At 45.4% G+C, this 15,744-nt stretch overlaps 1 long non-coding RNA gene across 1 annotated transcript; it reads right to left on the reverse strand.

Annotated features, from left to right (window-relative positions):
* Positions 1-9,296: 9,296 nt before the first annotated feature.
* Positions 9,297-13,476, reverse strand: LOC310658312. The gene is made up of 2 exons (XR_014502218.1): positions 13,162-13,476; positions 9,297-11,775 (listed from the first exon to the last, which is right to left on the reverse strand). It is a non-coding gene; the product is annotated as an uncharacterized lncRNA (long non-coding RNA).
* Positions 13,477-15,744: the final 2,268 nt, after the last annotated feature.

A 15,744-nucleotide genomic window follows, 5' to 3' on the forward strand; every position in this document is an offset into this window, starting at 1 on the left:
CACAGGGTTCTGTCTTGGGCCTGGTCTTATTCAACATCTTTATCAACGACTTGGATGATGGACTCAAGGGCATCCTGATCAAATTTGCAGATGACACCAAACTGGGAGGGGTGGCTAACACCCCAGAGGACAGGATCACACTTCAAAACGCCCTTGACAGATTAGAGAACTGGGCCAAAACAAACAAGATGAATTTTAACAGGGAGAAATGTAAAGTATTGCACTTGGGCAAAAAAATGAGAGGCACAAATACAAGATGGGTAACACCTGGCTTGAGAGCAGTACATGTGAAAAGGATCTAGGAGTCTTGGTTGACCACAAACTTGACATGAGCCAACAGTGTGACGCGGCAGCTAAAAAAGCCAATGCAATTCTGGGCTGCATCAATAGGAGTATAGCATCTAGATCAAGGGAAGTAATAGTGCCACTGTATTCTGCTCTGGTCAGACCTCACCTGGAGTACTGTGTCCAGTTCTGGGCACCACAGTTCAAGAAGGACACTGACAAACTGGAACGTGTCCAGAGGAGGGCAACCAAAATGGTCAAAGGCCTGGAAACGATGCCTTATGAGGAACGGCTAAGGGAGCTGGGCATGTTTAGCCTGGAGAAGAGGAGGTTAAGGGGTGATATGATTGCCATGTTCAAATATATAAAAGGATGTCACATAGAGGAGGGAGAAAGGTTGTTTTCTGCTGCTCCAGAGAAGCGGACACGGAGCAATGGATCCAAACTACAAGAAAGAAGATTCCACCTAAACATTAGGAAGAACTTCCTGACAGTAAGAGCTGTTCGACAGTGGAATTTGCTGCCAAGGAGTGTGGTGGAGTCTCCTTCTTTGGAGGTCTTTAAGCAGAGGCTTGACAACCATATGTCAGGAGTGCTCTGATGGTGTTTCCTGCTTGGCAGGGGGTTGGACATGATGGCCCTTGTGGTCTCTTCCAACTCTATGATTCTATGATTCTTGATGCAACTGGGCAATCTGCTTTAAATTATTATTATCCCATATCCTGGCACATGGTCTGCAGGTCTGAACAGTGCTGGGAAGGAAGACTTCCTCACAGGGATGCCAGCTTGGCCCTGCGACAGTGGGTGCCCGGGGCCATGGGTGCCATGAAGCGTGCATGGCCCTGGTGCCAAAATTTGTGGGTGCCTAGCCCCTTCATGGGGGATTTTGTGGGTGGTCAGGGCCCCAGGGAGTTGGCACCTATACTTCCTCAGAACTCTGAATTCTTTGGTATGCTTTGATATAAGTGATTTGTGGATATTCATGCCACAAGCTTTGTGTAGGCCCACGTCGGTTGAATGGTCTTGCTTTACTGCTTACAAAGTAGGATTAGGAGGCCTGAAAGTCCACTCATATTTTATGTTCTTGTCTGTTTGAATGGGAATATATTATCTGCCAACTTATTTTGGAGTCGTGTTGTAATTTAACCTTTGTAGGCTGCAAGGATTCCCATTAAATTAATGCAAAGTCTGCCCCTTTTAATTTTTATTTAAAATTATTACAGACATAACATAACCATCAGCTGCACTCTAATCTGTTTTAAATTGTTGTGGAAATCTCAGGCCCATAGGATCAAACCTGATCTATAGTTCCAGGCAGAATAACAAGCTTCTGGGTTGGAAGTCTGTTAGCAATATTTCTTGGGAAGATAAAGTGCATGTTGGTCCATAAGAAGAAAACTAAAAAAATTGACAGTTTGGCAATACTTTTATTGGGACCAATCCAAATACCACTAAATTTTGGGAAGCTTTCACAGCGGGGAGGGGAATTTAACAGTAAAAAACATAGAAGTACAAAAATTAGGCTAGATATTTGTAGCTATGAGGTCAATATGTAGACTTAGATCCAAGATGTTGATTGCAGGTTGTTCAATCCCTGTTTTGTGTAACTTCTTGCCTGATGAAGAGCACCAGAGAACTCGAAAGCTTGCCAAAAATTTGATTGGACATTTTGGCTAGTCCTAACAAACGTATTGTGGGACGCGGGTGGCGCTGTGGGTAAAACCTCAGCACCTAGGACTTGCCGATCGCATGGTCGGCGGTTCGAATCCCCGCGGCGGGGTGCGCTCCCGTCGTTCGGTCCCAGCGCCTGCCAACCTAGCAGTTCGAAAGCACCCCCAGGTGCAAGTAGATAAATAGGGTCCGCTTACCAGCGGGAAGGTAAACGGCATTTCTGTGTGCTGCGCTGGCTCGCCAGATGCGGCTTTGTCACGCTGGCCACATGACCCAGAAGTGTCTGCGGACAGCGCTGGCCCCAGGCCTCTTAAGTGAGATGGGCGCACAACCCTAGAGTATGTCAAGACTGGCCCGTACAGGCAGGGGTACCTTTACTTTTACCTTTAACAAATGTATTGCTAAACTGTTGATTGTGGAGTTTTGGGTAAGGGTAGACATGCCCTCTAGTGGCTAAATAACACCAGAAATGGACCAACTCAGTTGAAAAGTTGCAAATGGGGGCAAATGGGGACATTTTCCCATTTTCTAGCCCAGCAGATGGCGCAATCTCCATTCCAATGCCAGTGGCAAAGTGAAAAGATAATTCTCTCCTTCCATGCACTGCCTTTACAGTAAGACTCTGGCTCCCCCACCCTTGTAGTTAGTTGAGGAAAGACAAGATACGCTGCTGCCACAGGTGTTAGTGGCACAGGGTGCCAGGGTGCCAAGTTCTGGAAGGTGCCAGGGAAGAGGCGAAAGCTGGACACAGCACCTCCCGGCATCAGCTCGCCACCCTTGCTCGCTGCCGCGTCCAGCCTCTGCCTCTTCCCCGCCAAAGGAGCTGCCCTCCGGCCGCTGCCCGCCTCCTCCAGCCATGCAAAGCTGGGTGTGTCGCCGGCAGCGCCGTCCTCCCTGAAAAAGGTTGGCAACTCTGGGAAACGGGGGGGGGGGGCAGAGGGATCTTTGCACCACGGCGCCTGATATGTTTAAGATGGCCCTGGTTGCTGCCTACCCTGTATTAAGTGCATGTCTACTTTGGGTGGCCCTTACAAATGGTGGCATGCCTCACTAATCATTTACATGGGGAATGTGTAAGTTTGGGGAGAGAGAGGGTTCCTCCTTAACTTTATGAGTTCTTCACCAGACAGGGGAAGGGATGGCAAGCTGTCCCTGGACCCCTCAATATGCCTCACCGTCAACTTTCTCCGAGTCCCTTTATCTAGCCCTGGTGATGAATTCACGGTGAAATGGTGCAGAATGTATTTTCTCACTCTCTTCTTCAGCCTCTGTGCCATTGAGAAAGCTTGTCATGGATTTAGGCAGTGGCGTAGCGTGGGGGGTGCAGGGGGGGCCGGCCGCACCGGGTGCAACATCGGGGGGGGGCGCTCGCACTCGCAACTCTCTGCCCCTACCTGGCTCGCTCACTCTCTCTCACTGCAGTGCTGGCTGTGCAAATCCGATCCGAGCCGCCGGGTCGCCGCCCACTGTGGAGGGGAGGGTGCCAGGCGTGCGGTGCGGAGAGAGAGCGAGGGACTATCTGGGGGAGGGACAGTGCAGCGGGGGGCGGCGCAAATTACTTGCCTTGCCCCGGGTGCTGACAACCCACGCTACACCACTGGATTTAGGACAAGAAGAAGAAGAAGAAGAGTTTGGATTTGATATCCCGCCTTTCACTCCCCTTCAGGAGTCTCAAAGCGGCTAACAATCTCCTTTCCCTTCCTCCCCCACAACAAACACTCTGTGAGGTAAGTGGGGCTGAGAGACTTCAGAGAAGTGTGACCAGCCCAAGGTCACCCAGCAGCTGCAGGTGGAGGAGCAGGGAATCGAACCCGGTTCCCCAGATTACGAGTCTACCGCTCTTAACCACTACACCACATTGGCTCTCACAAGCCACTTTTATCTCCTGCGTCCAAGTCTCTGTAGCCTAGCACCCACAGTGGTTTCAGGGTCAAAGTAACCGTGTGTGGGAGGTGACACCAAAGTCACTACAGTGACTTTTTTACGAGGCTGGAGGGAAATGAATGCCAGGCTTCTTGCTTCCTTTCAGCCACCTGCAATTTGATCCTCGCCCGCCAAGAATCATAGAACTGTAGATCCAGAAGATACCTTCTGCAATACAGGAATCAAGGGACTTGTAACTGTTTTTCTAGACTGAGCAAAATAATAATAATAATAATAATTTATTATTTGTACCCCGCCCATCTGGCTGGGCCTCCCCAGCCACTCTGGGCGGCTTCCATAGAAACAAAAATACAGTAAAATATCACAGATTAAAAACTTCCCTGAACAGGGCTGCCTTAAGATGTCTTCTAAATGTCAGGTAGTTATTTATCGCTTTGACATCTGATGGGAGGGCGTTCCACAGGGCAGGCACCACTACCGAGAAGGCCCTTTGCCTGGTTCCCTGTAGCTTTGCTTCTCGCAATGAGGGAACTGCCAGAAGGCCCTCGGCACTGGACCTCAGTGTCCGGGCAGAACGATGGGGGTGGAGACGCTCCTTCAGGTATACTGGGCCGAAGCCGTTTAGGGCTTTAAAGGTCAACACCAGCACTTTGAATTGTGCTCGGAAACGTACTGGGAGCCAATGTAGGTCTTTCAAGACCGGTGTTATATGGTCTCGGCGGCCGCTCCCAGTCACCAGTCTGGCTGCCGCATTCTGGATTAGTTGTAGTTTCTGAGTCACCTTCAAAGGTAGCCCCACGTAGAGCGCATTGCAGTAGTCCAAGCGGGAGATAACCAGAGCATGCACCACTCTGGCGAGACAGTCTGCAGGCAGATAGAGTCTCAGCCTGCGTACCAGGTGGAGTTGGTAAACAGCTGCCCTGGATACAGAATTGACCTGCGCCTCCATGGACAGCTGTGATTCATTTCCCCCCCCAAAAAAGGATATGCGTCCTATGGGCCAGTGCGCCCTTAAGGGCAAAAAATACGGTAGGTTATCAAGTTCAACTGGTTAAAAATGAATAATACTTGTTGGAAGATATAACTATAGTTTAACATAACACCTTTAATTCTTTAAGTTTCCCTCATTTATATGCAGACAACAAAAACAAAACACATGAGCCTATGCACATAATTCCATGCAGTTTTATCTTCCTCTCAACAGGCCCTTTAAATATTACGCAAGCCACGTGCAAGCTGTCTTTCCATAGTTTAGCATTGCATGCACTCATTCACTTCTTGCCTTCCTCCTCCAGCATGGCTGCAGCAAGAGTGGAAGCTTTTGCTTCCATTTTCAGCTATCTGTGATTCCATGTTATGCCCAAGTCTGGGCAAATCAAGGTCGATATTAACTATGGTTTATTGAAACAAGCCAACTTCAAACAGTAGTTGTTATCATATTACAATAAGGTAGCCACAGCGCCCAGTTCAGACATAACAAGAAACTATGGTTAGGTTAAAACGGAAGTGAAAGCTTTTGATCTCATCATAGCATTGCCAGCAAAGGAAAGGGGACAGGTTAGATGAACCCAAAGCTTGTACGTGTATTGGGTAAGGTATGGTGACGTTAGGTGGAATCCTGGCCAATGCATGAAGAATTCCTACATTTTTATTTCAGAAGTCTTTATCTGGTAACATATATTGCTGCTTCCTCCAATTTTCAGGAGATGGAGCTCATGTATTACAAATACCAGATTCTTCTTCATATATTTATGGCATTCTGTTTAATTTTTATCAATTCCTCACACACACCTAATTCTTTTTGTGAAATGATTGCTATACCAAATATTTTTTTTGAGAAAATACTCTTTGAACATTTGAAATTGCTGTACTGCTTAAACTGAGAAAATTGTTTGTAATCAAGCATATATCTAAGTTTGGTTTTAACCTTTTTTTAAGGTGCAGTAATTATAGGGAAAACAAGACAATCATTTGGAAGAAAGTAATATGTGAATGTATTTTATTCCAATGGAAGGTGGGAGGTTTAAAAAAAATGCAAAGAATTGGAGTTTTGAGCATTGTTTTCAGTAGCTTTCATTACTAGAAACACATATCTTCTGACATTATTGGGATTGTGGAAGCGGCACATTCTGCATCAGGAGCATCCATTTGATTAATTCCCCAAGGCTTTGCACATGTATGAACCTGTTCCTAGTATTAAAGACTCCAGCGTAGAATCCAGATGTCTAGATGAATGTATTTTTCAAATGTCCAGATGAATATTCCAGATCTGTGAAACATCTAGTGGACAAAAACTGGTCATCATCGTCCGTCCGTCCCCATTACAGTGTAGAAACATTTTTATTCAACATCCAGAGGATGATGTTTTCTGTTTTGAAACTCATTCATTTTTTAATGTGTTGATATTTTGAGTTCCTGGGGGCATCCACCCCCTCCAAAAAAGGAACCAACATTATGTCCGGATCTGGTTTTGTGTCTTACTGTGTGCATACACATGTGTTTAACAGCCTGCTATTATTTTCTCTCCAGTATAACTGCTGTTTTAAGCTGCCTGAATTCCCATCTATGATTATTTTGACATTTAAACGTGCAAATTGTGACAGCCTTCTCCTCCTCACTAGATGTGTGTTACAGTGTGCGCCACCTCTCTGATATGTATAGCTGGCGGAGCTCTGCTTGCTTCCAAAAACAGACCAATTTAGTATTTTATGCTCAGTGATTTGGGCCACGTTGCGGAGCGATGTCGGGAATTCAACGCAAACTGTGCTGTCTAGGCAAACATGCTAATAGTGCGGCTTGAGTCCCTCATTTATACACAAAATCCAACTTACTTCAACACTGATGATGGGGCAACATCCTGCAATGTACCTGTTGGCAGTAGGTTGGTTAGGAGACAAGTTAGCTTAAGGGGAAATGGTAGAGGGCTGCTTTCATCCCTGGCATTTTCTGCCTGAGGCAAGTGCCTCATTCTACCTAATGGTAAAGGTAAAGTTACCCCTGACCATTAAGTCCAGTCGCGGACGACTCTGGGGCTGCGGCGCTCATCTCGCTCTATAGGCTGAGGGAGCCGGCGTTTTGTCCGCAGACAGCTTCCGGGTCATGTGGCCAGCATGACTAAGCAGCTTCTGGCAAAACCAGAGCAGCGCACGGAAACACCGTTTACCTTCCCGCCAGAGCAGTACCTATTTATCTACTTGCACTTGAAGTGCTTTCGAACTGCTAGGTGGGCAGGAGCTGGGACTGAACAACAGGAGCTCACGCCATCGCGGGGATTCAAACCACCGACCTTCTGATCAGCAAGCCCTAGGCTCAGTGGTTTAGACCACAGCGCCACCCGTGTCCCTCTATTAGTGTCTATGATAGGGGTGATGAATTCCTGGCCTGCTGGTCTGATCCAGCCTGCCAAGGTTTTCTCAGTGACAAGCCAGACCTCCTTGTCCAGTTTTCCATTGTGTTGCAGCCCTGCCAGTTTTCTTTCTCATCAGATCACCCTCATTATCTGATTAGCAGGGAGGGGTGATCTTCGAACCCATCATGGCACTAGGACTGAGGGGGAAAGGAGAATTCTGTGCTTGTATGTGTGTGTGTCCTGTTTGTGCATATAGACTGTATAATATAATGATTTATCCAGCCCCTTGATTTATCCAGGGACATGATGAAGGATAAGCTTGTGGCAATTACACCATAGCTGGTTTAACAACATCATTTTAGCCCCAGGGAACGAAACATAAAGATCAGCACCTTTCGGGAACAGTCACAACAGGAGACCTCATCAAGCAGCTTTACAGGGAAACGATGGGCCATTTTGTTTGTGGTTAACAACTGAGAAACAGGAGATTAATTTGCAGTTTAGGGATGGAAATAGGAGGGGCTCAGCTGCATGAAAAAGAGCGTTGTCTTTGTGGCAGCCCCCTCCCCAACCCACAAGAGTCCTGCGTGGGGAGCCTTGCCAAGAACATTAGCCAAGCAAACGTGATGGGTTTCAGCGAGCCAATGATGAAATAATACAACTCCTCCATCGCCTACCTACTGTATGGTGAATCCTTGATTGGATAAAAGCTGGTTTGTTTTAAAATGAGCTCTTCACATGTTTTCAGTAATGCCTTGTCTGCAAAGATGAGTAAAGATTCTGATAGGAATCAGACCCCAACAAGGGAAGATATCTGGGATCTACAGCCACTTGAATCTGTGACAAATCCTTTAGGTAGGCATTGCTGCCTCTACCACTTGCCAGAGGTCATGATGGGCAATCCAGAGAATAAGCAACAAAGAGCTTAACCGATGTATTTTTGCATAAGGCCCCAGGCCACATTATCAGATGCAATGAAATGTTTTCTGCAGTTGTGTGTGTATGCAAACAAGCACACTCGTGGATTTTGTAAGCACGCTGGGGCCAAATGACTGTGAGGTGCAGTTTGTGACTGTTCTGTACAAGCAAAATTAAGCACAGTGATATTCACAACAACAGTAGCGCAAAACGGTTGCCCCCTGTCCGTCATTCCACAGAACTTTTGCTTTTCTCGGGTCATTTAAATAATTTGTTGTCGCTAGTCTAAAGATTTGGGGAATAAATATTGATTATTCTTTAATGTAATGTGTCAGATCTACATGGAATCCGCAGGTGCTAATTCCAGAGTGGCGAGATCTGTCACCTCTTTTTCTATAAAAATAGCACTGATAGGTAGGTAGATAGATCAATAGATCCCACTGCTGAATATTGACTGATCATGGTCACACATTTCATGCACATGATATAGCTGTGTTCATAGCTGTCAACCTTCCCTTCTTTTGCGGGAAATTCCCTTATTCCAGCGCCATTTCCCGCTGCTTCCCACTGCTATCCCAGATTGTTAGATATCCCGTAGACTGTCCCTTGGACAAGTGAGGCCGCTGATCCCTTATTTTTGAGGCTGCTGATTCTTTATTTTCAAATCGGAAAGTTGGCAGCTATGTGTGCATTACACTGTGGCAGGGCCCATTCAGACGTTGTTGGGCACCAGCTCATCTCAGGTCCAGCCAGCATAGCCAGTGGTCAGAGGTCATGGGGTCCAGCAATATCTGTGAGGGAGGAGGGATAGCTTACCTACCCAGGTTTTAAAGTATAACTATTCAAAGCACTTTCTGAAAATCCTCAAGTTCTTGCATTATAAAGCTCAGTGGATTACTGTCTGTACACTTGACTGCTTTGTCTACTCCATCTTATTTATTCCTTAATACAGTGAACCAGAACACTTATTATCCTCTGTTAAAATAATAACAATCTTTAGATATTTGAAACGGCAGGAAATCAGCATATTAAGATACTGTAAACAAGTTCTTAGTATATTATGCCAATCAAGTTAAAGGTCCCCACCTGCTGGGAAAGATGAGACTCAATATGGTTTCTGCTGGTAAAAGATCTCTTGTGGTTTTGTATTACACTGTTAATGTGCGGGGTCAACAAGCATGGAGTGTTCTTTCTTTTTTGAGCCTTTTATCTGCCAATGTCCATTAAGCTTATAGGAAGCTAGATATGATCTGAGGAACTTCATGACCTATGAGCCTGTTCATAATTTTCCAAAGCTTGTCCTTGATTCGAATGCACATGATTAAGAGATAACTTCTCTTCTTGAAAGGTGTTTTTAATAATCGGAATAAACCATAATACACCTCTCTCCTTCCTTTTGAATCTTGAAAAAGTCTCAATCTAAAAAAATAAAAAAATGTCTCGATCACATTTTCGGAACACACTGAAATGAATATATTGTTGTAAAGAGGCCTAGCCTAGGAAAACGTTGGTAATTTAAGGAGCAGATGGGGGGAAAACCTGTTTCTCTCAGCTGCACTACTTCAGACTGCAGGTGGAGGAATCGTGTAAATTAATGCTCTTCTACTCAAATAAATCCCTGCCTGGGAAATTTAGATACCAGAGGAAAGGGCACCGTACTAGGCCAGCGGCCTTCCCCACAGGCAGCTACTTTACTGTATTTGTATATGTATTCAGATCATAGCTGTCAACCGTCCCTTATTTGGCGGGAAACTCCCTTATCCCAGTGCTGTGTCCCGCTGCTGTCCCTTATTGATGATGTCCCTTAAACTTCCCGGGTTTCAAAGGAAGCAGCTCCTCTTCCTCCCTCCCTGCCGGCCAGGGACGAGGGAGGCTCCAACTGTGTTGCTTGGCTGCCCGGCCCGCCCCCTCCGGCCTCCTCTCACCAGCCTCGGCCCCTGGGAGCCCCTCCCTGCTTGGACTGGCGGAAGCCTCTGGCCCTTCCGCCACCATCTTCCTCGCAGCCGCCGAACTGAGCGTCTCTGCCTGGGGCCTCCCCTCTGCCCATTGTCGCTCCCGCTAGGCTGTACTGCGGCTGCACCGCCAAAGGACCCGGATGAGATGGGCAGCCTGGCGTGGCCTATGAATTGCTGAGGAGCCTTGAGAGGAGAGCGAGGGCAACCATGGAGAAAGCAGTTCAGAGAGAGGAGGAGGAGGCGCAGGCAGGTGTTCCAAGGGCTAACCCTAGAGGGGGAAAGCGGAGGAAAGACCACAAGCGCTTCTCCCATAGATTTGTAGTGGTAGACTAGCATAGATGGTCTGATCTGCGGGTTTACTTCGGGCGCTATTCTCCCCCCTCCTCCCGCCCCACCTGATGGAACTGAGAGCTGCAGATGGAGCACGAGAGAAAAGATACAGAACTGCAGCAGCATCTTCGTAGCTTGGACTTCGTTTTGCGCGAAAAGTGGTTGCTGCTTGTAGTTATTGAATTGCAGTGTTTCATCAGCTGGTGTCTTGAGCAGCAACCTCTGGAAACGAAGGGCTAAAAACCGGCACTGCTCTCCAAAATTATCTGGTCCCTTTTAACTTCGTATTTCAGCTGGTTGTCTAAAATCCCTTATTTTGGCTGCTGATCCCTTATTCTCAAGGCTGCTTGTCCCTTATTTTCAAATCTGTAAGTTGAGAGCTATGATTCAGATATGTGAGCTCACACGTGCAATCTAAAGGGCTACCTCTCAGAAGGCGATTTACCTAGCAATTGTGTATAAGAACTAGGCAATATAATCACTAAGCACCTTGAGCAAACAAAACAGATAAAGCTGCTGAGCTGTGGGGTAAGGAAAAGCACCGTGCTTTGGATTTGGCAGCTATATCATGACTCACGTATGCAAGCCTTTTCTGTTAAGTTCTTACCTGCCATCTTGACCTGCTTGCGACACCCTCCACCCCGATATTCCCTTTGGTTTTCTCGGATAAATTGCAGCAGCAAGAAATGCCAGCCCTGCAAACAGGAGTGCTGAGAAACAGAGAAATGTGTGTGGCAATGAACGCCAGTTTAGAGGGCTGAAAAGGCTGAAAGAAAATATTTGTGCTTCAAATAATAGACCGTAGTTTTGTGGTGAAAAGACACAAACAGATTCATCGATCTACTGGGAAAATGTCTTGCTTTCATTCTCTCTCACACAGCTCTTTCAATAAAGCCCTTAAGATTATTGTTAAATACGTGAAAATACGTGAGTAATATCTCAACCTTTTAAAAAAAAACTAGCAGGGGTTGGGTTTAAAGGGCAGTGGGGGCATTTTTAATAGTTTGCTGTACTCTTTCAGGGCCAGCCCAAGACATTTTTTTGCCTGAAGCAGAGCAGAAAATGGTGCGGACACATCCCAAGAAAAGTCTGCGTGGTAGTCAAGAGCAGCCGAGTAATTTTGGACCTGAGGTAAAAAATCCCACAAGGATTGATCCCTCATTGTGATGGTAAGAAGAAATAAATAAATTGTATCACAGCTGTTTGCCTCCCATTCATGACAAGCAAAAGCAGTGGCCCGAGGCAGTCACCTCATCCGTCTAACAATAGGGCCGGTCCTCACTTCCTTCATCCTGTCTACTGTGTCCCAACTGTGCTTCCATTGCCTCAGTTCTTCAGGGTGTAGGTGTGGTGAGGGCATGGATATAGATTCACTGGAAAGACCTGGTTCAAAAATCACCATTCAGACATTAGACACACTCGGACCATCACTCACTCTCTCAGCCTATTCTGCTTCACAGGATTGTGTGAGGATAAAACATACGCACTACCCTGGGCTCTCTGTGGGCCACTGGTTTAAAAATAAAATAAAACGCCACGGTTCTGAACAAAATAAATGCACCTAAATTGACAGAATGTTTGTGAGGTGCATTCAAAATAAGCCCAGTATTATAGTCATCAAATGATAAAATCTGTGTTTCTATTGAAACCAGTTTGATTTCCCTGCCTTCCTAGTTCCTTAACCTCAAATTCCCATGTCATTTTAAGAGCCAGACAGCAAATTGGGATGAACTGGAATCTGAGTCACTCCAGTGCCCTTAATGCAGTTCTGTTGCATTGGGCCCATGAAGATTTGGCGTTAAAGCTTGCATTAATACTAAACAAGGTGTAAGGCTGTATGATAGCAAATATAGACACATTATTATGGTAAAAATTCCAGAAAATAGAAGCGGGGGGAGGGGGAAATTGAAGCCTGACTAGATAGACACATATACCCCCCCAATTGTTTATTTTGTTATTCACTAGCACCTTTCTGAAATGTCAGATTATAACCTTAACAATGTAAAAACATATTGGTTTTTTTTTTTAGTTTATTGTTGGTTTTTATTGGAAGCTGAATGCCTTGGCTCCCAAATGATCGGAACCTGGAAGTGAGTGTTCCAGTTTTTGAATGATATTCGAAAGCCGAACATCTGGCGTGGCTTCCGCGGCTTCCGCTTGGCTACAGGACACTCCTGCAGGCAATTGGAAGCCATGCTTTGGTTTTCGAATGGTTCTGGGAATTGAACGGACTCCCGGAAGGCATTCTGTTCAAAAACCAAGGTACCACTGTAATTTGAAGAAAGCCACATTGTTTTCATGATGCTACAGCTTGAATAAAAATGAAGAAATAAAAATGCAGGGCTTTGTAAAGCATCATGTTTTCCAGCATCCAATTGGCATGGTAATATTGCATTTTATTTTGCTCATCCAAACTCCGAATTGCACATCAGAAAACAAATATTTTTGAACTTTGAGAAAGAATCTTAGATGAGCTTCTGATATATCAGAAGGATAGCATTCAGAAAGGCCTTGACTTTTCAAGAGAGCCTTGACTGGGCATTCTGCCATTTTAATAGAGAAATACCAAAGAGGTGAACCTTGCAGCTTGCCAAATATGTGGAGACAGTCGGACACTCCTGTGAACTTCATTCCCATGTTTCCAAATCTTTCTCTCTTGCTTGCTAGGCTCCATACATATTCTAGCAACCGCGCATTATATTGACTTTTGCATGATGGAATCAACCCATTTACTTTCCCACCTATTAGCAGAAGGGGGATATAACTCACCATAAATGAGTTTTGACAGGACCATTGATTTCCTGACTGAAGAAATAGGTGTACGTTTTCATTTTGTCTACCTTGTTGCCAGTGTCTGCGCTCCAGTTGTCTCAAAGGATCAATAGAAGGTCTCTTCTATGGTTAGGACTGGGGCTGTGGTTTGTCAATTAAATGGCACAGCACAGCAGGATTTAGGAGAACATTGCTCATGGGGAGCCATGTCTGAGAGCTAGAAACCAAGCTGTAGGAAAGCTTTCTCCACTTGGTGCTCCTTTGCCGGGAACACTTGTCAGTCACAAGGAACTGAAAATAGCAGACTGAGCTCATAGTGCAGCTGCTAAAAATATAAGGGAAAACATAGCCAACAAGTGCTCTGGGTTATGGGGTTCTAAAGCAGGCAGACGAGAAGCCGCAGGGAGCAGGGAAAGTCAAACTTAGTAGTCTCAAATTTGGTTTCACATTCTGTACTTGGACAGTATGAAACTCTACATTGCCGATAGCTTGCTACAAGTCATGGGCTGAAGAAAAACTTGTAGAAGCAGATTTGTTATAATTTATTATAAAAACTATAACCCATCCTTCAAATAGTGTCTCAGGGTATTAATAATAATAATAATAATAATAATAATAATAATAATAATAATAAATTTATTATTTATACCCTGCCCATCTGGCTGGGTTTCCCCAGCAAAATGATAGTACAGCAAAAGCACAGAAGTTAAAAGAAATGGGGTTTGAAACCTAAAGAAGAGCAGCGTACAAACTTCATACCAATAAAACGGTTTTAAACTGAAATTATAATCATTATTATTATCATTATTAATTTTATTTATACCCTCCCCCCCCCACATCTGGCTGGGTTTCCTCAGCCACTCTGGGGAAGGTGTGAGAGGAAAGAACAAAAAGGAGAGTTCATTTACTTTGTTGTAGAAGTTGCTCAGGATTGAGCGCCACACTGGAAATATATCCTAAGCCAAAGGAGCGCAGCGTTGTGTAGATTTCAGTACAACAATATTAGCAAAATTTGTCCTGTGAACTTGGCAAATGCAGTTTACATGTAAAATCAGAAGCATGACTTAATGGCAAGTACTGTACGTACGTTACGGAGAAAAGTTTCTTGAAAATAAAAGAAAGAACCATGCTAGCATAGTTCAAGTAATTCTACTGGAAATTCTTTAAATGGTAAGATAACAGTCACAGATATTATGTTTGACTGCCAAGAGATGGAAACTAAGAGAAAGCCTATCTATTCATAAAGAGGTTTTTGGGAGGGGAGGGGTTAAATGTGTTGCCAGGTAGACAAAGCTTTTGCCTTCTGCAAAGTGGGTGTTTTGTCATTGGTAACACAGCTGGCTCGGTGACAGATACAAAAGTTTTTTACCATCAACGAAATGGGTGGTTTATGAATGGCCATGTATGGGTTAGGGTTAGGGCAGGCATGTCCAAAGTCTGTTTCCGAGGCCTAAACCCTAAAAAGCTCAACAACTTCAACTCTAAAACAATGTCAACAACTTTGGTTGGCCCTTTGGTCGGCCTTCACGGCCCTTCACTTCATCAACTCTGGCCCTCTTTGAAAAAAGTTTGGACACCACTGGGTTAGGGTGCATCAGCAGCCATTTTGTGACATCTTTATAAATGACTTGGATGAAGGAATTGAGGAGATGCTCATCAAATTTGCAGATGACACCAAGCTGGGAGGTAGCGAATGCCACGGAAGACAGAATCAGAATTCAAAATTACACTAACAGATTGGAAAACTGGGCCAAACTAACAAAATGAATTTCAGTAGGGACAGATGTAAGGTTCTGCACTTAGGCAGGAAGAACCAGATGCACAAATAAGATGGGTGACACCTGGCTTACTAGTAGTATATGTGAAAAATATGTGGGGGGTTTTAGTGGCTCACATGATTCTAGGTAGCATCAACAGAGGTATAGTGTCCAGATCAAGGGAAGTAATAAAGGTAAAGGTAAAGGTACCCCTGCCCGTACGGGCCAGTCTTGACAGACTCTAGGGTTGTGTGCTCATCTCACTCTAGAGGCCGGGAGCCAGCGCTGTCCGGAGACACTTCCGGGTCACGTGGCCAGCGTGACAAGCTGCATCTGGTGAGCCAGCGCAGCACACGGAACGCCGTTTACCTTCCCGCTATAAAGCGGTCCCTATTTATCTACTTGCACTTATGGGTGCTTTCGAACTGCTAGGTTGGCAGGCACTGGGACAGAGCGACGGGAGCTCACCCCGCCGCGGGGATTCAAACCGCCGACCATGCGATCGGCAAGTCCTAGGCGCTGAGGTTTTACCCACAGCGCCACCCGCGTCCCTAGGGAAGTAATAGTACCACTTTATTCTGCCTTGGTCAGAATACTGTGTCTAGTTCTGGGTGCCACAATTTAAGGATATTGACAAACTGGAACGTGTGCAGAGGAGGGCAACTAAGATGATCAAGGGTCTGGAAATCAAGCCATATGAGGAACAACTGAAGGAGCTGAGTCTGTTTAGCCTGGAAAAGAGGAGACTGAGAACAGCTATGATAGCCATCTTCAAATATCTCAAGGGTTGCCACGTGGAAGAGGGAGCAAACTTGTTTTCTCC

Source organism: Podarcis tiliguerta (genome assembly GCF_965153285.1).
Source record: "Podarcis tiliguerta genome assembly, chromosome: 10".
Taxonomy (NCBI): Eukaryota; Metazoa; Chordata; class Lepidosauria; order Squamata; family Lacertidae; genus Podarcis; species Podarcis tiliguerta.